Below are 26,973 nucleotides of genomic sequence, written 5' to 3' on the forward strand. Positions count from 1 at the left end.
CACACAGTGTGGCTTCTAATAGGACTTCCCACCTCTGTGATGGGCAGCCAGGAACCGGAGAATAACTCCGCAGTCACGGCAGAAGCTCAGCAGCAGAGGTAACCCGGAGGACGCCTGACTGTAGCCACGGAACAGTCGGCACTGGGCTGTCCATCCAGGCTATCAGGACGACACAGGGAACATCAGGGACACACACACACTGAGCTCCAGGCATGGGTCATGCTCGGTGTGCACACTGCTGACCGCCAGAAATGCCAGGCCCCGGGTGGCTCTTTTTCTTCTTGGGGACAGGTCCATGGGGAGGCACCTAGTCACTTCCCCCTGCAGCATCTGAATTTATAAAACAGACTGGGTACTGGGGAAATGTGACCACACACAGATGTGCTCACTGAAATAAGCTTAAATCTGGGACCCCTGGAATCCCCAGATGTTTCAGGATGTGGCACAGCTCTCTGTGGACTTGAAAGTCATTCCAAAGAGATTTGACAGCGAGCTTTAAAACTGACACTTGCAAAATATCCATAATAAACTATTTCCACTGCAGGAGCAGGAAGCAGTGCTTGAAAGCTTATGTTCTCAGTCCCAAATTATACACACTTTTTCAAAAAGAAAAAAGACAGGTGAAGATCCACTGAAACGAGAGCTCCCATCACTTCCCTTTCTTTACAGAATCAAGCGACGTTTCTCCATCTACACCCTCAGGAGTGGGACTCAAGGCCAGGCATGGTGGCTCACGCCTGTCAGCCCAGCACGCTGGGAGGCTGAGGCAGGTGGATCACTTGGGGTGAGGAGTTCAAGACCAGCCTGGCCAACATGGTGAAACCCCATCTCTACTAAAAATACAAAAAAATTAGCTGGGAGTGGTGGTGTGTGCCTATAATCCCAGCTACTTGGGAGGTTGAGGCAGGAGAAACGCTTGAACTCAGGAGGTTGCAGGTTGCAGTAAGCTGAGATCAGGCCATTGCACTCCAGCCTGGGCAACAGAGAGACTCAGTCTCAAAAAAAAAAGAAGTTGGACTCACATGTGGTGTGGCTCTAGCATTTAGCCATATGAGTGAGAGTGACGTGGGACTCACACATGGCATGACTGGCTCTAGCATTCAGGGGCCTTTACTGTCTCAAGATGGCAGTCAGAAATCTAGAAGTGTCACTGGGAAATCCCAAGAGTCAGGTAGACAGGTGCAGAGCCCCCAAACCTATGCGGCAAGGCCGGGTGATGCACCGTGACAGGGCATGGTGGCCTCCCGGACTTACAAGGCCTCTCTGGCACCCAAGCCTGGTCACTTCACTTACGGAAAAATTAAAAAGTTTCCCTTTTTTATGATTTAGTCAAAGCATCTTCTGAAGACTGGGGGCTGTATCATGGGAGCCTTAGGCAGCTGGGGGAGGCCAAGTGGGAGGCTGGATCACCGGCCTCATCAGTGATGCAGACAATGGGGCTGTGAGCCCAGGGATACAGCCATGCATCCAGTGAGGGCAGCTCCACCCTCCTCACCTCCAGGCAACCTCGAGGGGAGCCACCAGAGCCCAGGGCTCCCCGCGCAGCTCAAGGCTGGCACGTGTCATGCACCAAACCGGTACGGTCATCTGCGCTATCTGCTGGACACGTGTCTTCAAAATGTGTCGGTTTTTTAAACTAAGCACAAGCCATTTTCTGGCCCTCTTTGACAGGCCACAGGGGTTGAGACTAAGGTTTCAGGGTTACGTGTGTCCGGGGACGCTTTCCTGCCCCTGGACACAGCTTCCGATTTGGCAGTTACAGGTGGAATAGGGAAAGTAAGAGCGTATCTTATTATCCTTCAGCAGCAGAAGGGGAGAGATTCTTTAGCCAAGGATACTGAAAGGAGAAAGAAGCCTTCTTAAAAATCTATTTCCCTCAGGCCAAGGGAGCCGATCTCTGTGTGAGAAAGGCTGACGCTGCGGCGACCTTGGACAGCACACAAGAGAAGGGCTCCAGGTTCCCGGGACAGGCGGGGAAGGGGCAGCATCGCGAGCTCAGTGCCTTTGTGTAGAAGCTTTACACCTTTACTTTCACATTTACTAAGCGGTAATAGGCAAACACAGGGCTGTAAAGAGGCAAAAATATGAATACATTTTTACAAGACCAACCCCGACGTGTGGTGATGAGAAGGGCCTCCCACCTGCAGGTCTTCCTCCCAAGAACTATGACCCTGGGCCAACCAATCAGAAAACACGTAAGAAACCCAAAGTGAGGGTGCGAAAGTCCCTTCACCAGGATGTCACCAGGACCTGGAGCTTATGGGTTCCAAAATAAACCTGACCAGTCCTCCTCAGAAGTGTGACAGTCACGGAAACAGGGACGGACTAAGGAGCCATCACGGACCAGCGGGAACTCGGGAGAAGCTGAGAGCAGCACAGGCCGCCAGAAGGGCTCCAGGGACAGCAAAGGCGAAATCCCAGGAACCCCTGGATTGCACCCAAACCCTTCTGTTCACCACACTTCCCGGTTTAAACTTCTGCTGTGCCAAGACACACCATTTTAAATTTAAAGAGGCCCCGCAGTCCTCTCAGTGTGTTTTCTAATGATCAACTGTTTCTTCCCCCTATTTCTAAGGTCCCAGGGCCACGGTCTAAGCCATGCTGGAAACGACTGCGTTCCCTTGGGAGCGATGTTAATTCAGGCTCTGGGAGAGATTTGATTTACGACACTAATTACTGGGTTTCCTCCTAGGGTGCTACTCACAGATGAGCTCCATCCCACCAAGGGTGGTCACTGCACTCTCCACTGCTCCAGGCAGGCAGCCACGGCACAAGAACAGTCCTGGCCAGTCCCTTGGGAGTCTCAGGACCTCCTGCCCCTTGAGAACAGCACTCAGGTCTCTGTCAGTTCCCACTCCCACCATGAAGCACCCACACTGCCACATGGACAGGATGCTGGCCCAGAGGCCGAGGCTCTGCACGCTTGCCAGGCTACCAGCATTAGTGAGGCCCACGAGGGCTAAGTCAGGTGGGATGGCAGGGACACCAAAGAGGCTGCTTGACTGGCATAGCCAGACCCAAGTGCACCCTGCAGGTACTGGGGCCATGTATCTCCAGGAGATCTAGTCAAGGAGAGAGGTGCCATCTAGACAGCATGGCACAGGGGACGTGGTGGCACCTGCCCGCCAAGCCTGGGATGGCTGTGAGGGAAGACACCTAGTGGGGACACACGCCTGGGGCAGGGGCTAGAAAAGTGAAGAGAAGGGACCCTGGACATGCACAGGGGAGGAGGGCCATCCCTGCTGGACATCATGGCTGAGACAACAGGAGACAGGCCGGCAGAGAAATCCTTTCACCAGGACATCACCAAGACCTGGAGTGTATGGAGTTGATGCCATGGGCTGTGAACGTGAGCAAACATGGGAAGGGGAGGCTCAGGGGCAGGTCCCCACTTCTGCAGCCTCACAGGGAGGGACCACCCAGGTATAGGCAAAGGGCCCTGGGAGGCAAGGGGCGCCCAGAGAGGGAAACCCCAGGAGGTGCTGGCCTCTGGGAAGTGAATCAGGCACAGGGAGCCCTGGCCTCGAGGAACCTGCAGCTCACAGCCCCTCCGGGGGGGCAGGAAGTCCTGCGTGTCTCTCGTCCCAGAGAGGAAATGATTTGGGCAAATGCTGTGCCCGGAGCTCTCTCACCCTGCAGATGTTAAGCAGCTCAGGAGCAGCACTGGAACTGCAGTATCCACAGGCGCTGGGCTTTCCCGGAGGCTGCAGGTAAGTGCTCGGTCAAGGAGGCAACGACAAGGCTTTGGAGAAAGGGATGGGGGCGGGGGAGTTCCCAACCAGAGGGGGCCCCCACCGCTCCTTCCTAACTGGGATCTTGAGAAAGACAGCAGCCCCAACCCACTCAGAGGCCACGCCTCAAAAACATGTTGCAATCTACATGAGCAGCCTCATTTTCAAAGCAGAAGTTTAGCAATTTCCTGCATTTGCAGGCCTGCTCAAACTGTAAGTCCATTCAATTCCTGAGTTTTCTTTACCGAATAAATTCAAGTCCAGTTATCAAGTAACTAGATGTTCCCCATCCCCCCAGGGCAGCTACATAGAAGTATAAAGTAATAAACGAAGGACAGACATCGGCGCTTCAACTCACGGTCTGCTGACTGCTAACCTGCGGTCATGCCGGGCAGCCCCGAAGCAAGAGTGGCTGCGGCGTATCCCACACCTCCCCATGGAGAGCACGCGTGCCCTGTGGGACTGCCAGCGGCGGCCACACACCCCAGCCGGTCCAGCCCATCTGCAAACTGACCACTTCGGGCAACTCAAGGCACCCCAGGAGAGTCCCTGGCTCTGAGGGATCAAAAAGGTTGAAAAACCGAGAACTTCTGCTCTCTATGTACACAGAAATGTCTTTTTTCTGTTATCTGGCATTAAAGATATCAAAATTAAGATTGGCGATGTCCTACAACACTCATGATTGGAGCCGGCTGGTGCTCGCTTAGTGACGACGGCAGCCACACTCACTGTCTGGGCAATCTGAAGTCCAAGCTTGTCCAACCCGCGAAAGCCCAGGGCAAATTCGTAAACTTTCCTTTTAAAACATTATGAGGTCTTTTTTGCTTTTTTTTTTTTAATTTTAGCTCATCAGCTACCATTAGTTTTTTTTGTTTTGTTTTTGTTTTTTTGAGACACGGTCTCACTCTGTCGCCCAGGCTAGAGTACAGTAGCGAAATCTTGGCTCACTGCAACCTCTGCCTTCCGGGCTCAAGTGATCCTCCCACCTCAGCCTCCCAAGTAGCTGGGACCACAGACGTGTACCAACACACTCAGCCAATTTTTTGTATTTTTTGTAGAGACAGGGTTTCACCATGTTAGCCAGGCTGGTCTCGAACTCCTGAGCGCAAGTGTATCTGCCCACCTCTGCTTCCCAAGGTGCTGGGATTACCTGCATGGGCCACCGCCCCTAGCCATGTTGGTGTCTTTTGTGTGTGGCCCAAGACAGTTCCTCTTCTTCCAACGTGGCCCAGGGAAACCAAAAGATTGACACCCCTGAAGATTCTCACTTGAGAGGAATAACTTACATGCTGAGCCACCTTCCCCACTCGTTCCTCTTTCAGTCCTCAAACATTCTTTGGTATAAGGACTTCATTTATCACTGTTTTGTGTATTAAATGTCCTTCAACAAAGGAAGGTCCTGAACCGCCAACCACTACACTGGTACAAAGCAGTGCCGGGAGAGAGCCTCCAGGTCTGAAGAGCTCCAGTGTCTCCCATTTCCCAGACCCATTTTAAAGGCACTGAACGATCACTCTTGAATAGTTTTGTTTTTTGTAATGAAGTCATGATGTCTCTACATGTTTAGCTCTGGATGCCTGAATATAAATAACCGAGGTAGTCAAATCAGGGTGTGCCAATGTTCCCTTTACTGGGGGAAAGGTTTTGCCTTCTCCCACCAAATATACAATTAGTCAACTGTGCAGTGTGGTGAAATCACCAGGCCAAAATTACACCCCAAACATATGATTATTAAGGATGTGCAGTCCTATTTTTTATATTACTAAAAAAGCCACACTCATTATATATTTATATTTAGAGGCCTTTTTAAAAATAAGCTTTAATAAATATCTCTGAATGTATACATTCCACAAAATGGACAGTTAAAAGAAGGCACTCATGATTTTAGGTTACATATTTTCCTTTCTACATTAAAATAACCAATACCTAGTAATAGTTTCCACTACTGCATTCAGGATAAAAGAGCTTTCTTTCAATGTAAGAAGAAAGTAAAATTATGGGGTTGGGGCAAGGGAAGAGACTCACATTTTAGATAAAAGAGATTGTGGTAACTTTAGTCTTCTGACCAAAAAGTTTAATATTTTTAAAAATATAATTGAATGTTGGGATTAAAACAAACCTCCCTCCATTTTCTATTTTTATCTTCTTCCGTTAGAAAGTCCTGGAACCTAAACCCCTGTACTCAGAGAAGCAGAAAGACTTGACTCACGTTTCTTTCAACTAATATTCATTAATTCTAAAAGCCAAAACAGGCAATGAATTGTACACCCAAAAACAGCCAAAATGGCAAACTGTATGTTAACATGAATTTTATCACAGTTAACACAAAGCAAAACGTATAGGTTTTAAATGCTGAAAATCATTTGAAATGCTTTAAAATTGAAAATCATTACAAAATATAAATAATACTTATAAGGCATTGTTAAATAAATAATCTACTGTTCAAACTGCATGAAATATGTTCCTCTTGAAACAGTATTATGCCAAATAAGGAAGTCAGAGGTCATCACTAGAATCCATAAACTGTTTTAAAAAAAACAAAACAGGCCGGGCGCGGTGGCTCAAGCCTGTAATCCCAGCATTTTGGGAGGCTGAGGCGGGTGGATCACGAGGTCAAGAGATCGAGACCATCCTGGTCAACATGGTGAAACCCCGTCTCTACTAAAAATACAAAAAATTAGCTGGGCACGGTGGCGCATGCCTGTAATCCCAGCTACTCAGGAGGCTGAGGCAGGAGAATTGCCTGAACCCAGGAGGCGGAGGTTGCAGTAAGCAGAGATTGCGCCATTGCACTCCAGCCTGAGTAACAAGAGCGAAACTCCGTCTCAAAAAAAAAAAAAAACAAATTCTTCTGGATGAGAGAGCCAATGTTCACATCCCCAGATTTGGAACCGCCCGCTTGTGGAGACGATTCACGTTAACTGCTGAGTTCTCTGAGCCAACCAACGTGCAGTTTCCTCTTGTTTGGGGTTTTCCCCCAACTTTTAACTTAGATCTGGAACAAATCAAAAGTGGTCGGGATACGATTCCAATTTATATAACCCAGAAAAGTTCCATGAAGGGAATATTTCTACCCAACACAAATATAAATATGCTGTAACAGAGTTACTCTTTTTGCACTGACTGCTTAAGAAATTCCAACAAGTTATTTTAGATGCAACTTTAATGGACGCTGCACTGCTGTGATCAAGGAGCCCTTATATAAATCAGCCCCGGAATGTTCCACTTCTTCCTGACTAGAAACTCCATACGGACCCTACTCTGTGCTCTCTGGTTTATTCTGAGAATTTTAATCCATTTGATTTTTGTTGCAAACATTTTACAACCACCCTTGGCCAAAAGCACTGAAGTTCTATCCTAATGCATTAAGGATTTCTTATCTGTCATTTTCTATAAATCCCTACATACTGGAAGGCTTACCCTGCACTTAAAAAACTTAAATAAACGTGATTTTTAAAATGTCTTTTCCATTCCTTTCTCCTTTCTAAGCAGTTTTCTTTTTTTAAAAAAACACCTTTCAGATACTTTCTTTTACCTACGCCAAAAATATGATTTACAGTATTTCTCACCAATCTGCTGGGCAGAAGAAATAAGAAACACAGATAAAAATGGTATTACGAAAAACCTGTCAGGAATAATTCTAAAAGCATGCATGCTAGCTGGCATATCCGTTAAGATGATAATTATACTGAGCAAACCCTCCAAGTCCTCCACACGGAAAAAAAGACACATTATTTCAGGGACTTCTCCGCCTCACTTTCGTCCTGAAGGAGGTGAGAGAATGAATGGATTGCTGTAGCTCCTGAATCACCTCTAACAGCCGGCGAGGGAGGGAAGCGACCCAGGCACGGAGTGATTCCTCAGCCAATTCTTGCTTCTCCGGCCAGACACGTGGACCTCTTAGACGGGTCATTATCTTCTTTGACCCTCGTTTTCCCATTTGTGAAATGTGTATTTGCCATGGACAAATTGTGGGGCCTTTTCCAGTTCAGAAGTTCTCTGACCTGCAGCGGGCCCGCATGAACAGTATATCTGGTGTCCAGAGGCCACCGCTGGTGGAAACACTCCACACAGGACGGCCGGGCCTCGGCCAGCACCAGTCGGAGCCTTGCTGGATCCCAGCAGTGCAGCCGCCTTCCCCTGGGAGCCAGGTCCAGCTCGCAGTCATGCTGCCAGTCCGAGGAGGCTACAGCCCCTAAGATCGCTATCCAATGCAGGTGCCCCAAGACACCCATGGCAGCTGGAAGCTCATCAGCGACTCCGGCCCCACCCAACGTGTCTATCCTGGATGTCTCGCTCCAGGTCGTCATGTCCACTAGGACTGCGTCCCTGCAGAGTCCTACCCATGAATACAACAGCAGCCCTGGACACTCCTTCCCCCTCAACGTACCCAGTGGATGACCAAGTCTCACAGACTCCACCTTTTAGCATGAACCTTGTCAAAATCAGGGCACTGTGCTCCAGTTTCTCAGTCACAAATCTAGCCCAGAGCTCCATCCTCTTCCCTGAACCACCTCCCCTTCAGAAACCTGCCGGTCCCTTGTCAGTGTTCCTGGCCTGTGACGCCTCCTCCCTGCCACAGACTGGCTGAGAGACCCTCCACACATCTCTTCCCACTGCCCTTGAAACAGAGTCCATGTTCCTCAAGACAATTCAGTCAAGACTATGTGGTCCTTAACGGCCTCTCAAACATCAGCTCTTGGCTACCACCCAGATGCCCCTGCCATCCCCCACAGACATGTGCACACTTACACACTTGCATGTGTGTGCATTTGCACAGGCTCACTACACACTTGCAAACGTGCACCTCCACACAGGCACACTTACACGTGTGCAAACTTACACGTGCATGTGTCTGTATACACATGTACACTCAGGCACAGCTACACACATATGCACCTGCACACGTGCGCTCACACGCACGAGCATGTGCCTCTGACTTCAGCAATATGAAATCTCCTCAGCTCTCCCAGGCTCTCACCTACTTTTCTGCTGCTTGGATTCTCACCCAGCTCAGACTAACTCCTCCATAAAGACCAGTGTCCTCACCAGAGTCCCTTAAGAGCTACCTGGAAAGGTCACCTGGTCACACAAGATGACTCCAACTGAAGGCCTCCCAAGCAGAAAAGGCAATCATAAAATCCAGCAATGATCACTAAATCCAGTAAGCAAGAAAATTAATATGAACAGAATTACATCCCAAAACCTGTGATCTACACACAAACATGCGATTCTTGTATGTCTTGAATTAAAAACCATGTCATGTAAAAAGGATAAATTAACACTAGCAGACTAAAACAACAGCCAAAAATGAGTTACAATAGCAATGTGGGGCGCGGGGAGACAGGGCGAGAGGAGGAAGGTCAGGGAAGTGCTCTGACTGCTGCATCTTTCCCATAGGGGAAGTCAGTTATATCATTATTGATACATTAAGAAATACAGGTTTCCAAAAACATCATAAATACAGCCACTAGTGGAACCAAAAGCATTACATGCTTTCTATATGCTTTTTGATTTTAATAATTGAGGACAATAAACATAATTTATATTTCAATAAATAGAAAAGAAAAAGTGAGCAAGCACAATAGTTTTTTTTTTTTTTAATTAGAAAAGAAGGCCAAATAAGTCAGTTTCAGAAATAAATATAAATGGAGTAAACTCACTCACTCAAAAACAAAGAAGACTCCATGATAGGGCTAAAAATTAAATCATTAAATCAACTATTTGCTCTCTGCAAAAAAAACAAAACAAACATAAAAAACACCTATGACTAAGGAACTCGGAATAGCTGGACATGTAAAGAAAAATGTATCAGAAAAATACAAACAAAAGCAACATGGAAAATAAAAATGCCATTAAAAGTTTAATGTGCGGTCAAAAAAGGCAGTTACACAAAGGGTAAAGGAGAAGTCACAAAGAAGATGGAATTGTCCTAAACTTTTTTTGGGGGGGCGGGGGTGGTTTTTGTTTTTGTTTTGAGACAGGGTCTTACTATGTTGCCCAGGCTGGCCTCAAACTCCTGGGCTCAAGCAATCCTCCCGCCTCACCCTCCCAAGAAGCTGGAATTACAGGAAAGCAACCCTCATCCAGCTGTAATTGTCCAACACTTTTAAGTCAAGTGACACAGAACAGCACAAACACAGAATAAAATGCATTTAGAAAAGCTACAGTGAATATCTGGAAAGATAAACAGAAAAATGGTCTGGAAGAACTGGTAAATCTCTCATAAGCATGGCGGATTAAGTAAGCAAAGTAATAAGAAATAGAGGGCTTGAAAAATCAAGTCAGGCTTATCTAATATGTAAGTGCCACACTCCATACTTCGCCATTTTGCTAGATTGGCACTAGAACATAGAATGCCTCCATATGAACCACAAGGAAGGCTCCAAATGTTCCATAAGTTAGAAACAGTGCAGGTCCCACGAGCTCCACAATACAGCACCGTGACACTAAAAACTAACAACAGGCAAAACCAAAAACAGCACTCCGAGACGTTCAGCTATTTGGAAAATTCTAAACTCTCGGTAACAACTCCTGAAACACAGAAGAAATCAAAGTGAAACTGCAAACTCTTCAAAGTGCCAGTGTCAAAACTTAGGGCACACAGGAAAGCTAAAATAAAGTTTAATTACCTGCTACAATAATTAAAAATAAAATCAATTCAGCAAGTAACAAAAATATAATAAAAACCCTTTCATTTGAATTTTAAACAGTAACAGTACATCAGAAAAAAATACAGTAAAACTGATACACAAAATCAGTAACTGGCTCTATGACGACCCCAATAAATGAGATAAATAACTAGCTGATCTAATCAAGAAGGAAAAAGCCGAGGTTGGGGGGAATTAGGTCTAATAGCCACAGACAGAAGGAAAATTAAAGGAATCATACAATAATGGTTTTCAAACTCTAATACATTTGTTAACATGGATAAAAAAAATGATTGATTTTCTAATAAAATTTCTGTCCAAAATTTACTCAGGGACAGAAAAAGTAAACAGACCAATTTCCAAGCAAGGAATCAGAGCTCTCTCCTCCACCCAGACAAACGTGAGAGATGAATGAAGTCCACACCTGAAATCTTTCACACATTTTAAGAAACAACTCATATTAGGCTACCTGGATGTTTCTGTATCTGGAAAATATACATGATGAAAGACACAAAAACAAATAGACAAAAGGTATTTGTTCATAAGTAAAAGAGTATTATCCCCAATAAACAAAACGTTCTTATAAATCAACAAATCATAAATAACTCACTGGAAAATGTGACAAAGTAACAGGTGATTCTTACGAGGGACAAAATGAGCAGTAAACATTAGAAAAGCTGGTAATCACAGTTTTTAAAATGCAGTGGTGTTTTCCTCTATCAAGTTGGCCAAGACTTAAAAGACTGACAATATCAAACGCTGGCAGAGAGAAAACACTGAGTTTTGCAGGGATTGTAAAATGGGTACTTTTATATCTCTGTTGGTAAAATTTGGCAATATCTATCAATTAAAACGCCCCTCCATCCCAAAAACGCCACCTCAGGGAACTTATCCTAGAGAAATATCCCCACAAGTGCCTTAAGTCACATATATGGAAAGTTCCCTGCACGCTGAGAGAAGACTGGTAGCAACCCAAACATCCAACAGGAGACAAGACAGAGAGAGGGCAGCTCCACAGGGCAGCAACCAGCTGGCATGCAGGGCATCTCCTGCTGGCTGCTCACAGGCCAAATCTGCGCCAGTGGGTCCATGCTCTGACCACACTGGGCACTGCGCATCTGGCAATCCCTGAGGTGTGTACACACAACAGCACCCTACACATGGCCTAAAGAGAATACACCGAAATGTTACTCAAAAAAAAAAAAGAAAAATAGTTGAAAAACTCACAGAACACTGAACCATTTTAAATTATTTAAAATGCATATATTAAAGATCTTACACATTCACCAAGCTAATGTATTTAAATGTCTGATACAGTGACTGGCACACAGCAGGCGCTCAATAGTACCTTGCATAAAATAAAATGACGCCCATGTTGCCAAATGTCTAACTCTTCTTCCTCAAAATGCAATTTCCTCTTTTGATTGTAAATACCTTGATGGCCAAGATGATAAAGACTTCGTAGTGTATAAACTATGCCCTTTGTACGATTGTCTGAAAAGAAATGGTTTGATGTGGGCAAGGAGAATGATGTGGCTCTAACTAAATCACCCAGACGAATGTGTGGTTGGAAAATCAGGTCACGAGTTACCTGCACTGAGTTCCACAACCGCCATCTCCTTGTACTCCAGGACAAGCAAGGAGCTACATATTCAACCATCTTGGGAAAAACCACTGTGTACCTCTTAAAAGCAAAGTGACTCTGTCTACATGTATTCCCTTACACGAGAGAAACTAAGACCGTGAGTACCAGTTGTCAATGTATGATTCTGCTTCAGTAATTAAAATGGGTAGCTTCATATTAATTCCCCGGAAGAACAGCGTTCAGATCAACTCACTTCCAGCACAAGTCCACAGCCAGGAGTTGCAGGATAGGGAACGTGATTGTTCTCAGATACTGTAATTCCCCTCATTTAAAAATAAGACAGTGTGTACATGCTAAGCTCCAATTTCACACAGCTTCAAGCATATTAAACAAAGTAGTCAAATGAATATGAAAGACATTCTGCCCAGTGATTAAATGTAAGCTTGCAGTTCTGCGTCAGCTTCCTACCAACCTCCAAAACCTGTCGTGGTTTGTCTAAGAAAGGGATGTTTTAATCAGAACACCTTAATTTATTGCCATACTGAAGTCCCACCTGAGGAGCTGACCCACAGGCACTGAATCACCATAAAATTCCCATGACTGGACACAAAGAACCCAAGCACTGAGACCCCCCCAGGTGTATGGGGGTTAACTTGCTAAGGAGGCTTAAATCACTTTCAAGAGAAGAACCCACAGATGAAACCCCACTTGTGGAGACTCTGATGGATTTGCAAAACTCTGAAAAGAATTTTGGGCCCATCCACTGACAGTGGCCCTCAAAGGAAAGGTCTACATTTTCCCTTTAAGCAGAAATATTCCTTTGCCTAAATTTGCATATATCCAAAGCACTGTTTTTGCTGAGTCACTGAAACAGAAAAAGATAAAATTGTACTTTTTCTCCCAGCTGAACCATCCGGTTTGGACTTTGTAATTCTCTCTGAATGTTAGTCGATCTAACGTTCCAAAGTCTGGTAAGTTTTCTGAACACTGATACTGCAAGTCCACGTGTAAGACAGGAAACAGAATTCTAGTTTGTTTCAATATCATATTCCCCAACAAAAGAAGCATTTCAGTGACTAATAGAGCAAGAATGGAAACTGACCCTCAGTGAAAATAATAAACTTGCTGCTCTGAACATCAGATCCACAAGCAGGAATAACAGGTTACCGGAAGTGTCACCTCCAAGAACAAAACCCAGCCCCAGAATGTGGAAGCAGTTTAACTCGGCCTTAACCTTGAAAATGAAACGGACGGCAGTCTTGAGACGCATGCCTGTAAAGACAAGATCCGTTCTGTCCAGGAAAAACAATGTCACGTTTTTGTGCTTAACTTTGTGGCACTTTTAAATATACCAACAAAATGTGATTGTCTTGCAGTTTTATACTTTAAACCCCCTACATTTTCCCTTCTACTTGGCTTCCAAACCACCCCACACGTTCTCAAACACTCGCAAAGCGGCCCACTGTCAAGGGCTCCTTTCTATCTCACTGTAATCCCCAGTAGCACGGTATAAGATACAAACACCACCCAAAAAACCCCGCCGAAATGAAGGAATGCAAACTCATTGCTCTGCATTTAATTCTCATCTCTTTCAGAAGCATCTTCTTAAAGGAGCTTGGTTTGCTTTGAGGTACTTCATCTTCCTTCTGAGAAACAGCTTTTCTGAACCAGTATGATTATCCGTTTTTAATTATTATATTTAAATGACCTACTTAAAAAGGGCTGGTGAAATACACCTTGTTCCAGATCTATTATGAAGGGAAAGAGACAGTATCTTTTCTACCGATGGATCTCCTAAGCGAAAAGCCCGAAACTTAAGTATTTTAGTAAACTCTGATAGAGAGCAGAAAGTGTACTAACTTCTAATCCATTATGTCACAGTTACCTCTTTTCTAAAATAAACAATTTTTTAATCTACAAAAAACAGGCATAACAAATCCCTTATACAGTTTATAGGCTGATTATTATTAGATGTCATAGGGAATACATATACATTCATGATCCAAAACTTCAAAAGCAGAAAAACTTTCTCCGGCAAAGCAGAAAAATGAATGCATTTCAAATACACTTTCAGTATACTTCCAGCTCTGTATCACAGTTTATTAAAATGCTTAAGTTTGCAGCTTTTCACTTAAGAGATCCACTGTGGGGCCAGGCATGGTGGCTCATGCCTGTAATCCCAGCACTATGGGAGGCCGAGGTGGGCAAATCACATGAGGTCAAGAGTTCAAGACCACCCTAGCCAACATGGAAAAACCCCGTCTCCACTAAAAGTACAAAAATTAGTTGGGCATGGTGGTGTGCCCCTGTAATCCCGGCGACTCAGGAGGCTGAGGCAGGACAATCGATTGAGCCTGGGAGGGGAGGTTGCAGTGAGCTGAGATCGCACCACTGCACTCCAGCCTGGGTGACAGGGTGAGACTCCATCTCAAAAAACAAAGATCCGCTGTGGAAGAGGAAACCTTTTTCCTTTTTGTTCCTTCTCCTCAGAACAGACCTGGAACAAAAATCGTCACCAGGATACCTCAGTCTGTCCACCAAGTCCATTGGTGCGATTTTAAGAGTCACATGACTCTGGGATGTTTGAATAAAAGAGGCCTTGACTTGGGACCCACAGGGCAGATGAAATGCTCAACAGTCATTCCAGCTCTTGCTGCTGAACGACAGAACATCGCTGTGAACACGGGCCGCATCCTGTCAGCAAGCCACAACAGAAATTGTTCAGGAAAATAATAAACTCAATCCATCACGTTTTCCTTCTGTTTTCTAAAATTCTCCCAGCAAGTCAGGTCGCATCTACAATTCTACCTCCTCTGTGAGGGAGCCTTTCTTTGCACAGGGTTCCAGCTCCCCACTGTCCAAAGGTGTCTCCGGGCCACAGTCCTCTCTTCAACCCTGGGGCAGGCAGGCTTCCCCTTTCACCCCACAGATGGAGGGAAGATGCACAGACAGGCAGATCACGAGGTCAAGAGATCGAGACCAGCCTGGCCAACATGGTGAAACCCCATCTCTACTACAACTACAAAAATTAGCCAGGTGTGGTAGCGCACACCTGTGGTCCCAGCTACTCCGGAAGCTGAGGCAGAAGAATCACTTGAACCCTGGAGGTGGAGGTTGCAGTGAGATGAGATCATGCCACTGCACTCCCGCCTGGGGACAGAGCAAGACTCCGTCTCAATAAATATATAAATAAAGAAAACTATCATTATCATTAATTTTATGTGTTTCTTTTTACCTCTCTTGATGTGATCACTAGAAAGGGTAAAGTGACATAGCGTGCATGGTTCTTCTCTTGGGCAGAACTGCCCTAGAATGCTGGATTAGCAAACTCTAGGCCCTCGGGCCAAATTCTTCCCACCGCCTGTTTTCGTACAGTTAGTGAGCTAAGGCTGGTTTTTACATATATGTATATGTATATATGTGCATGTGTGTACACACACACACACACACACACACGCACACGTGTTTTGAGATGGAGTCTCACTCTGTCACCCAGGCTGGAGTGCAGTGGCGCTATCTCGGTTTGCTGAAAACTCCACCTCCCGAGTTCAAGCGATTCTTCCACCTCAGCCTCCTGAGCAGCTGGGACTACAGGCACCCTCCACCACGTTAGGCTAATTTTGCATTTTTATTAGAGACAGGATTTCACCACATTGGCCAGGCTGGTCTCGAACTCCTGATTTCAAGTGATCCACCCGCCTCAACCTCCCAAAGTGCTGGGATTACAGTCAGGAGCCACTGCACCTGGCTGGTTTTTACATTTTTAAATGGCTGGGGTTAAAAACAAAATCAAAAAAAGAAGAGTATTTTGTGACATGTGAAATGGCATGGAACTCGAACGTCAAGTGTCCATAAATAAAGTCCATCTATTTGCTGCCATGACGCCTTGGGCAGCTCGCAAGCTGTGAGGCAGGTCCTATCAAATACTATCTGGTCCTTTAGAGAAAAAGTTTACAGACCCCTGCCCTGGAGTTTTGAAAATACAGACCCAGGTTTCTGAGCTGAGTAGGGTGTGGCTCCAGCCCCTCTGGGTTTTGTGGGAACTGCAGGTGAGCCGACCTAGGGTCCAAGCTCACTGGGTCTGGTCAGATGCAGGGCGGGACCAAGTCCCACCAGCTCAATGGAATGGCTACAGCTGCCCCAGGAACTGTTTGGCATCAAATTCTCTTTAGATCAGTCTCTTAAGGTTCTCATTTGTGATGGACTATTCAAAGCTTTTGCTTATTTTCAGAACACAAGGAGTCCACAGGTAGAATGGGGACCCTAAAGGGGCAGGCAGCCTGTCCCAAGCCCCTCCTCGATAATGCTTCAGAAACCCTAGCCATCTAGAAAGAGGAAGGGTGGAGGGACACTGGTCTCCCAAGGTGCCATCTCTAAAGCTACGCAATCCCAAATGGCTCGGACTAAAACGAAATGAACCGCACACACATGGTAACAAGCATGACAAGTGTGGGACACTCGGGGGCATGGCCCAAAAGGTGGGCTGCTGAATAACCTGGCTGTGGGACCCTGAGAAAGTTACTGACCTGTGCAGCCTCGGGAGTTACTACCTGGAGATCCTAAGACCTCTGCATATTAAATGATACATGCTAAGAACTCAGAATCATGCTCCATTCATAGCAGGCACTTAGTTAATCTCTGTTGAAAGGAAATGAGCATTGGTGGGCTTTTTTTGTGAGGCAGAGTCTTATTCTGTCACCAGGTTGATGTGTAGTGGCACGATCACGGCTCACTGCAACCTCAGCCTCCTGGGTTCAAGCAATTCTCCCGCCTCACCCTCCCAAGTAGCTGGAACTACAGGCACGTGCCACCACACCCAGCAAAGTTTTCTATTTTTAGTCGAGACAGGGTTTCACCATGTTGGCCAGGATGGTCTCAATCCCTTGACCTCGTGATCTACCCACCTCAGCCCCCCAAAGTGCTGGGATTACAGGTGTGAGCCACAGCACTGGCCTGGTGGGCTATTTGGGGGACTAGTTATTGAGGCATTTGCCCAATTTGACTCATGTTCATAAGGCATTAGCAATGAAAATAAAATTTCTATTAATATAATGGTAAACAGTAATGTTATCACTTGCATCAAACTGTCATAATGATTCAAAAAGTAGCTCTCAGTATCTTCTATTTCGTCCTTATGCCCTTGGCTTTTTGTATCAAAGAACTACCTTCCAAAAGCTCAAATAGCATTTGCCTTGAGAGTGTTCCTGAAGGCACCGTCCACGTAAAAATACACAGCCTGCATGAGAACAGCCAATATTGCAGTGAGCGTTAAGAAGTTTACCTCGGCGCTAATGCCAGAAGAGGCCTTCCTTCCTGGGAGAACCTGACAGTCACTGCAACACATAAACTGCCATGTTTTGCTTTTTGTTTTGGTCACCGGAAGCTCATATTCTAAGTTTGGGTTCACAAATACCAACGGAGGGAATCCTAAAATTACACGTGACCCAGCTTTTCCATATCGCGACCTCCTATTCCAGTGCCCGCTCGTTATTTTTGCTTGTAGTTTACCATAGATGGTGCCCAACTTAGGCAAGCTTGACTTACACTTTTTCAGCTTTACCAGGCGAGGAAGCCACTGGCATTGGGTGAAAAGCAGCGAGCTGCTCCCTCCTCAGCCCTGGCAGTGGCAGCCCAGCAGCCTCCAGTGTGAACGCGGCTTGTCACGGTGGCCTGGGCTGCCAGATTCTCCTTCCCAACTCTCGGCTAACATTTACGCATTCCAAGCACGTGTAAGGTAGGTGAGGCTGTGCTACCATGTTCAGTAGCCTGAGGTGCATTAAATGCATTTCCCACTTACGGTATTTTCAGCTTAGGATGGGATTCTGGGAGGCAGCCCCACAGGAAGTTAGGGAGCGTCTGTCTGGATCTAACATGTGCCCTTACGTGCATACTTCATTCCCTTCATGGAATGAAACACATAGGAACAAGCAAACTAAGAAGCAGATTTCAATGACCAGACACTCAAACCAGCCTGTAAAAGTCCTCACACCGCAACTGACAGGATGAAGTCCAAAAATTATCATACTGATAAAATGAGTCTTTGCATTTCTTCATTTACACTGCTCATATTTTCAGAAACGTCTAGAAAGGCAGCAAAATCACCCAGGATACAGGTTCAAGGCAACGGTGAAAAGTACTCAGAACTATCCTCTTAAGGAAAAATAAATTCTACATTTAAAAACGTTTTTCCTCCTTAGAAAAAAATTGTAGAGTGTTGGCTCTGTATGCTCATGTTGAGAATGCAAAGGCCGTGTTTAAGTGACTCTAACGCAACAAAGAAGAACTACCTGCTCCCAGGCCCAGCTGCCCGCTTTGCTGGAGAAGGCAGGCGGGGCGGAGACTCCTCCAGGAGGTGTTGAATAATCTACAAAAGTCCCCACAGCAACCCAGGGCAGACACAGTTCAACCGGCCGACCTCACGGTCGGAAAGGAAGGAGGAGAAGGCACATCTCCCTGGTTCAGCTCTCTGGGGTCCCCGACACCATCTCTCAGCGGCCATCTCGTCCATTTGCACCAAAGCTGAGCTCAGAGGAGGACACCTGCCATGATCCACTCCTGTGTCTGCCACCTCCCTGCCCACTCCTGCAGGAAGCTCCCTCTCGGCCTCTGTCCATCATCGGCGTCTGTCCAGCGCGGGTTGTCTGCCGCACCGCACTGCAAAGCCACAAGTGCCAAATGCCCCTGTGAGCCGCCCACCTGTACCTCATCTTCCTGGCCTGAGCAGGTGAGTCTCAGAGCCCAGCAGTCTATCCAGACCGACCTGGTCTTCTCTGACCCTCTTCCCTGTGATTTTTGGTGACGTTTTTCTTTTAGGATTTTCTGTATCCCACGTTGGTCACTTACATTCTGTATTTACGCTCTTATAAAAAATATGTTGGCCAGGCGCGGTGGCACACGTCTGTAATCCCAGCACTTTGGGAGGCCAAGGCGGGAGGATCACGAGGTCAAGAGATCGAAACCATCCTGGCCAACATGGTGAAACCCCAACTCTACTAAAAAATACAAAAACTAGCTGGGTGTGGTGGTACGTGCCTGTAGTCCCAGCTACTCAGGAGGCTGAGGCAGGAGAATTGCTTGAACCCAGGAGGCGGAGGTTGCAGTGAGCTGAGATCATGCCACTGCACTCCAGCCTGGTGCCTGGTGACAGAGCAAGACTCCATCTCAAAAAAAAAAAAAAAAAAAAAAAAAATGTTACTCTTGGTGATTATCATTGGGTTTCACAAGAAAACCTGTATCCTGGCACCCACTGTGGGGCTGGGACTCTGTGCAGACGGCTGCCTGGACTTTGGTGACCAGACTCTCGACGCTCCTCCTTGAGTGCTGCCATGTGACAGCAGCCTCAGACTGTAGCAACCAGTCTGGTGCCCAACTTGCGCGATATCCCCGTGGAAAGATGTAAACATTTACTCAACATGCTTCTTCTCTGTGGAGCAAGATCTAGGCATCCAAGCGAAGCTGAAGGGGGCTCTCCCCACAATGCTCTCAACACCTGGGTATTTGCCAAGTCCACACTTGGCAGTGCCAGCTCAGCATGACAACGCACCTACCGAGTTCCTCTTCGGAGTGGACTTTCACCCCCGCCCCCGGTTCTGTGCATTCAGCAGTGTCCGGAGGTAAGCTAGGAATCAGGACACCTGGGTTTGAGTTCTGTACCATTCCTGTGGCCTTGGCTCAGTCACTAAACCTGCTTTGCAGTCGCTGCAGAATGGCAGGATTCGTTCAAAATCCATCTCTAAGTTTCCTGCAGTTATAACACATGCATGATTCTCAATATTAACCTTCTAAAACAAGTCCAAATACAAATAAGGCAAATTTGCAAAGAAATGTAAACAATCATGAAAGCAAATGTTTTCTTTCCTTCACGGTCATTACACTGAGTCGGTGCAACACTCCTACCAATGGTCAACCGCGCTCCGGACTGCAGCCACCCTAACCCTGCTGGGGACTGCAGCCACCCTAACCCTGCTGGGGACTGCAGCCACCCTAACCCTGCTGGGGACTGCAGCCACCCTAACCCTGCTGGGGCCAAAAAGGTGCAGTTTAATCACCTACCACCTTGCAGGAATCTAAGTGGAGGTTTCACGGTCCAAAACACCTGAAATGCTTCCCAACATGGTCTACCATTCCCCCAGACAGGATTTAAGGATTGCCTAAAACACATACTCTCAGGGACTCCTTAATGTTCGAAGCTAAGCAAAAAACATGGATTGTAAATCATCTCCCACACCCATATAAAATCTCCAAATTCTCACTGTAATAACTTGCCTTTTTAATCAATGCCTGCAGATACTTTAAAATATGCAAATATTAGGAAAATTAACCTTACTTTCTAAAGTTCAAATTCGGAGCAGCCCATAATCTTTCATCAACCTAGAAAATAGCTGATAAGCCAATCTTCCTGCAAAACCATTACCAGATTCTGCTTTTCTGTCACCAGGGTAATTTACTGAGGCTAATTTTAATCCTGCCACTAAACCACTAATCCCGTGACTCCACAGAACTGTCCTCAAGTTTACGTTGCTACGGCAAGTACTTTTACATTAGGAATTCACGTATTTATTAATAGCAAGTGTTTTAGTTTTTAAGTTGGTTCTAGGAATGAGATCATCTTGCTTGCCTCTTATTTTAAAAAGTAAAAAGCCATTTTTGAAAAAAGCCACTTGAACACCTGGGGTGGCACTGCACTCAACACAATAACGTTAATTTAAATTATGCTTGGTGTTACTCAAAGGAACAAATTATCATCATTATGCTAATGGTCATGCTAAAGACATGAAAAGCTTTGAAATGATTAATCTAAATCTGGTGGGAATATGATTATCAATGTGAATGATGATATTTTCTCAAACTGGCATAAAAATGTTCTGTCTGTGTCACTGATAATGCCAATATAAATTATGCATCACCAAAGGCAACGCGCACTGACATGCTCCTCGCTAAGGTTCTCGGCGCAAAGCCCCAGCCCACCTTTCAGCCCACAGATGCCTTGCTTAGGGGACATACACGTGGATGACTGGAAATGTGTTTACTTCTTTCCTTAAAATAGAGACAACAGCATGATTAACGCTAACAAGACTGAGACGACAAGAGAGAGGTGTCTGGAGATGCACTTGCTATTATGTTAAAAACGGAGGCGGAATCTTCCCTGGCATTCCATATTAATAAGCTCCTGCAACACAGCGTAAGAGCCACCCTGTGAGTTCAACACGGGTGTATCCAGAAGCCCAAACCGGCATGTGTAAACAAACAGCCTCAAGTGGAAACCTCACAGCTCTGCCTGGAGATAACTCCAGGCCAGGCCACAGAAGTTCAGTGGAGCTCTGAAACAGGATTGCCCATTTGTTCATCAATTCATGTCTTTAAAAAGGGAATGGGTACAAAAGCTAAGTCTTTAAGACAAAAATCATACTTTTTCCTCGAGGTTAAAATCACCAGAATAATTAGAACTAAACAGTGAATCTTCTCCTTCTGACCCACCCAGCCCTTAGCCTCACTGCAACCAGTCTTCACTACTCATGTTCAACTCTATGTTTTCCTGAATTAACACAGTCATTTAGCACTGAATGGCAGACTAGTTCTCACAAAAATTATGTCTGGGGGAGAAAAGTGAAACTTGTTCAGGACACCCTTAAGCAGCAACTGAATAAGAATCTGCTAAAGCCACACACAACCTCTCTGTGCAGCTTTCAATGCATCATTGACTGTCCTAAATTTCAAAGAACATTCTCCAATGCCGAAATAAATCAACGCCCAGGATCAGCGTCTCCTCAGCTCATGCAATATAGGTTAAATAGTACCATATGGCAAAGACAGACACATGTTGCCCTTTTCTGAAACAAAGAAAATAATTTCTAAACAAATGGTCCTTTACTTTCACATGGGAAGAGCGGGGGATTTGACAGTTCTTCAAGGGTTAACAGTGCTAAAAAATGTTTAATTCTCAGCCATTAACAAGAAATTAGAGTTTTAATAGAGAGCTTTGATTTTTAAGTCTTTATGTCCTGAAAACTAACACCACATCTTCCTCTACACACAGCATCTCCTAAAAAAGCAAGAAAATAACAGGACAGCTGTATCCCAGAGGCTCGGCACCAGCAACTCCCCAGGGCAGTGGGAAACACTGTCTACCTGGTTTTGAAACAAAAACACCAGATTCCCTCTGCCTGAAAATAACAAGACACACTCGCCTCTCATCCCATTTTCACCAATCAGTTCAGGAACTGTCTGGATTTCACCATTGCAGAGTGTGTATCTCTTCTTGGCCCAGTACATTTCCTAGAGACTTTATTCACTTCCTGACCAAGGTGGTAGGAGGGTGGACACAGGAATACAAAGTAAGTCTACCAGAATTAACAGAGCTAAAATACGGTAAAACGTATCTAAACCTACTGTAGTTGCTTTTGAACTAGTTTTTTTCTACTCTCCTGCTTGTGTTTTAGTCATTACCTAACATATATTTACATGTTTGCTTTCTAAAAATAGCTCCCTTTCTAATTACTCCTGCTTTGTAATTTTCAGGACCATGTGAATTAAAGATTAAATGCCAGATCTTTTTTGGAAATGCCTTTTAAGGCATGTTGAGAGCCACAAATCACACTTCTTTACAATTCGAATGTATATGGAAAACATCTCATGCTAGACATAAATACGATATGGCTCTAGCTTTGGAAAAAGAAGCTTCAGCTGTTCAAGTCACGTGTGGCCAGATGCAGAGCGCAAGGAATGCAGAGCAGACGGTTGCAACTGCTGGCTTTTACCCGTCCATCTAAAATACCCTCCACACGCTTTAGTGGACACTGGAAATGGCAAACAGAAACGATGCACTGATAGCCCCTATGAATGCATCTTTCCTTACAGCTTTTGAAATCATTCCCCTAAAATATTCTTCACTGTTAGAAAATTAATTCTAAAATAAAGATGCTTTTTACAGAACAGAAGGAGATATTCTAAAGTCATAGTTTTTCTTTATTCCTCTTCCTCCCATAAGATTAATTTTATTAATTATTCATAAATGTAAACATTTGATGTGATTCTTTTCTTCAAATGGGTTTGTGACTTTTCAGAATTCCTGAAATGTTAAGATTTCAACAGTTCTTGTCCAATGGTGGGTGGGAGGGCAGTCTTCACTGAGGGCAGAGGTCACGCCTCCATCAAAGAGAATGTCCTGCACTCCCAAACTCACTGGGGCCAGAGAGAACTAAGGCCAGGACTTGAATCTGAAAAATGCTCTCTCCCCTATGGCCCCTAGATACATTCAAACCGATAATAGGCTGCTGCCACTACACTTTTGGCCAGTCAGGTGGAAAGACTGGGGATGAGAGCCCCCAGGAGGGGAGGGTGAAGGGAGCGGTTACACTGCTGGCCCATGCCACCACTTAGCATCCAGCCCGAAGGGAACCTAACCAAACAGCCGAACCACCAGATAATCGCTGTTGCACAAACAGAGACTTGTGCCCCCACCTCCATCTGCCTCCGAGAACCTCCATATCCACCCCCCACCACACCCCGTGCCTCTCACACACAGGGAGAGGAATTCCAACCATCACCCACTCAAGACTTCACAAGGGATGCACAGCCTGACCCTACAATTCACTTGAAAAACGCAAATCTAAATGAGATGCAGCTCCCAACAACAGAGCATGGGCCGGTTCCAAGGCCCTGTGAGCTAAACACAGTCATAAAATCAGTCCTTCACATTTAGCCATTAACAACGCTGCAAGTGAAGCTCCAAGGTGCCAAATCACAGGCAGCCAGCAAAGGCCTTTTTGCGGGATGCTAGTTAGGCAACAAATGCAAATTCAGGGAAGTAAGGATGTGCTGAGGAAGTCAGTGCGGCACCCGTCCAGCTCCCCGAGCAGTGAACAAATCCACGGGTATTCCTTGGACTACGTTCAGTAAGACAGGCAACTGAACTTTTCCCACAGCTTCTAGAACTTTTGAGGAGGAGGGGTCAGGACAGCAAAGAGATGCATTTTTGAAAGAACTAATTGAGTGTGTCAGAATAGCTTTATCCAAGCATAAAATGTATCAACATTTACAGCATGAAAGATGTCTGCTTTTGAAGAAAAAATGTTACCTCCAAGTTCAAACATTTATAACGCAGATACCCAATCAAACCAATGTAACTTTCTTCCATTAGAGTTCTATTACTAATCATCAAATCCATGGCTGCCACTGAGAAAGTTACACATCTCCAGTTAAATTTGGCCACTTGAAAACCAAAGAGAAAGTTGATACGTGTTTCCTGAACATTTAATAGCAATGCTTTCTTCAGTTAGAAATCTAGTGATACGCAAAATACCACTTTTAGTTAGGTAATTAACACATGTCCTTTTCTCCTCAATTGAAAATGGAGTAAAAAACAAAATAATTCGGGTCTTGAACATTCAAACAAGCATATTCTACAGGAAAGTGCACACGTTTGGACAAGCTCCCTGCTGCACGATGCAGTCGGCTTGTATTTCGGCCTCCTATCTCTACAGCATTAAGGTATAATGCAGCTGAAACTCTAAACACAGTCTCCAGTCAGACTCACAGCCACTCCCACCGAATTCTTTTTGAAAGATTCCTTCTCTTCAATTATGAATAAGACCAATAAGTATTCTGGAAAACAGATAATTAAAAATCCACAACAACCCAATAAACTGAGTACTGGTTTTTCAAGAATAATCCATGACTACACTCTAAGTAAATTGCTAGGTCACATTATCATTTTTCCCCATTTGGCAAGACTGAAAACCATCTGTTGGAGTATACCTCATTTCAAAGTATTCTTTAAAGAAGTCTCCTTTCCTTTTTCACGTATGTTGCTAAACTTAATCACATCAAATGCTTCACTTATAAAACTCAAATATCTCCTTGTAGGAGGAAGTTAGGTAAATGGAGTTAAAAGTTTCATTTATGAAAGTGGAGACAAAGTGCTTTTCACATTGTGACCTGTTTTCAAAGACCTCTCTCATTCCCTTCAGTCGATTTTGGTCTCTGGGACAACATCTTACAAAAAAAAAAAAAGTTAGAAATATAGGCCTTCAAGGTTCCAGGAAAAAAAATGAAATCTCTAAATGAGTCGACTCTGAAGCTTGTTTACAAATAACAGTGGGAAAACACTGGTGAGGTAATCTATTCTCAGGATGGCAACAATTAATAGCAGACACATCTCTCAAGGTTAAAATTCCTGACCTAGTATATTTCAGGAAATTAAGCCATTTGGAAAGATTATTCTAATAAAAGCTTTCAGAAATAAAAATAAGCAGAACTCCCATCTCTCTGCATTGTCGAAAGCTGTACCTACTAAACCTGCTATTTTGGTGTTGTGTTTCATTTCAGAAAGGTATTTCTATCCCTCTTGGTTAGTTCTATTACAGATCCACTGGGATTATTTTTTTTTAGAAGGTTAATGTGCTCTGATTGTTTCAGTATATTCAAATTAGCAAGTGTAAGAAAACAAAGCCCTACTAATGAATTAAGAAACACATTAGACATGCTTGTACCTGAACACATCAGAATTCAAATTCAAGTTCCAAAATACTTGTGAGTCTTACACAGAGCTCAATTCATCCCGGAGCCCATTCAAGATGGCCATGGGGGTCACTGCATGAAACTAAAGATGTCCTCCTACAAGTAATCCAACTCTCAAACCCCTGACACCATGGCAGGCTCCGGAGCGACTTCTCGCTCCAATTTTACTAAGAGGGGGTAAGGGGTTCTCAGATGCAGCACAATAGTGCTATGTGGAATATTTAATTCTAGCTGATCTGTGTAAATATAAATAACACTTACTTGACGACATGATCAAAGAACGCAAGTGAAAATGAAGCTGGAACAAACGATAAAATGAGCTCCTTTTATTTGCCACGGTAGTAGCTGATCAAATAGCATGCATGCCTAGCTCTTTAAAGTAACACATCCCTAGCCCAAAATACTTCAATCATATTAATAGGGTGTTTTTAAAAATAAGCTGAGAAAGCTTCTTTCGAGAGGCTAGCCACCCTTGCATCTCCTGCGGTCATTACCTTAATAGTATTTACTCTACAGCCACATGGTGAACATATATCCCTCAGCTTTCAAATCACCTTCAATCACGATTTGAGGCTGCATGGCAGGTGGACAGGGAAATGCCTTTCTGCTGTATGTGTAAGTAGGATTCCCCACTAAAGTTCCTTTTGTGACTTGCTGGTTAAGTCAGCACAGCGAGTGGACGGGAGAGTCCGAGGGCTCCGTCCTTTGTTACGCCGGGGACACCCCTGGAAGGCAAGCCCAAGGCCCAGGGGCACATCTGGCCTTCCGAAAAGCAGTCCACAGAGCCATCCCGGCCTCTTTACCGCCGAGACACTGTGAGGTCACACAGGCAGGACACAAAACCCACACGCAGCAACCCCCGCAAGGCGCCCCGAGCCCGGGTGCCCACCGCCAACTGCCACCCCAAATCCGCTCGCGGGCGCAGGACCTGTTCAGGTGTGAACACTTATGTAATCGTCCTCGGGGCCACGCCTTTCCCACCGCCCCACCTCCGCCAGAACAAAGTGAAGTTTAAAATAGAAACCAATTACCTGGCCTCCGCCGCGCCTCGGCCCCGGGAGCCCGGTCCACGCCGCCGCGCAGGCCCCCCGCCCGGCCCGGCCCGGCCCGGAGCCCCGCGCAGACCCCAGTTCCGGGCCGGCCCCGCCCCCCTCCCCGGCCCTGGCCCCAGCCCTCCACAACCCCATCCGCTGGCTCCCCCACCCCGCGGCCTGCCCTTCCCCCCGCAGCCCCCCTCTCCTCCTCCGGGGCCTGCTCCCGCCCCCGCCGGCTCCCACCGCCCGCCCCGCTCGCCCCCGCCCCCCGACCCGCACAGACCCCCGCCTTTGTTGTGGTGCGAAGTTGGGCTGTGGGTCCCCGTCTCTTTCACTTCTTGGGTTACAGTGAAGGCGTGTGACGTCCACTCCACATGACGGGGGCGGGGGGCGGGGGGCGGGCGCCGGGGGGCGGGGGCGGCGGGCCAGGCCCTCCCCGCGCTTCTCCGCCCCTT

At 45.8% G+C, this 26,973-nt stretch overlaps 1 protein-coding gene across 9 annotated transcripts in view; it reads right to left on the reverse strand.

Annotated features, from left to right (window-relative positions):
• ZNF516 (zinc finger protein 516) overlaps positions 1-26,973 on the reverse strand; it is a 214,103-nt gene that overhangs the window by 183,500 nt on the left and 3,630 nt on the right. For 4 of the 9 annotated variants that reach the window (XM_054244329.2, XM_078348278.1, XM_008980004.5 and 1 more), the window contains exon 1: positions 26,802-26,868. The exons of 3 other annotated variants lie outside the window; for them this stretch is intronic. The gene's annotated coding sequence lies outside the window, so the exon portion shown is untranslated. Of the gene's footprint in view, positions 1-3,632; positions 26,869-26,973 lie in introns of those variants that run through there. 2 more of the 9 variants (XM_035271380.3, XM_078348277.1) reach the window with 2 other exon arrangements.

The sequence above is a fragment of the Callithrix jacchus genome, chromosome 13 (genome assembly GCF_049354715.1).
Source record: "Callithrix jacchus isolate 240 chromosome 13, calJac240_pri, whole genome shotgun sequence".
NCBI classification, from domain to species: Eukaryota; Metazoa; Chordata; class Mammalia; order Primates; family Cebidae; genus Callithrix; species Callithrix jacchus.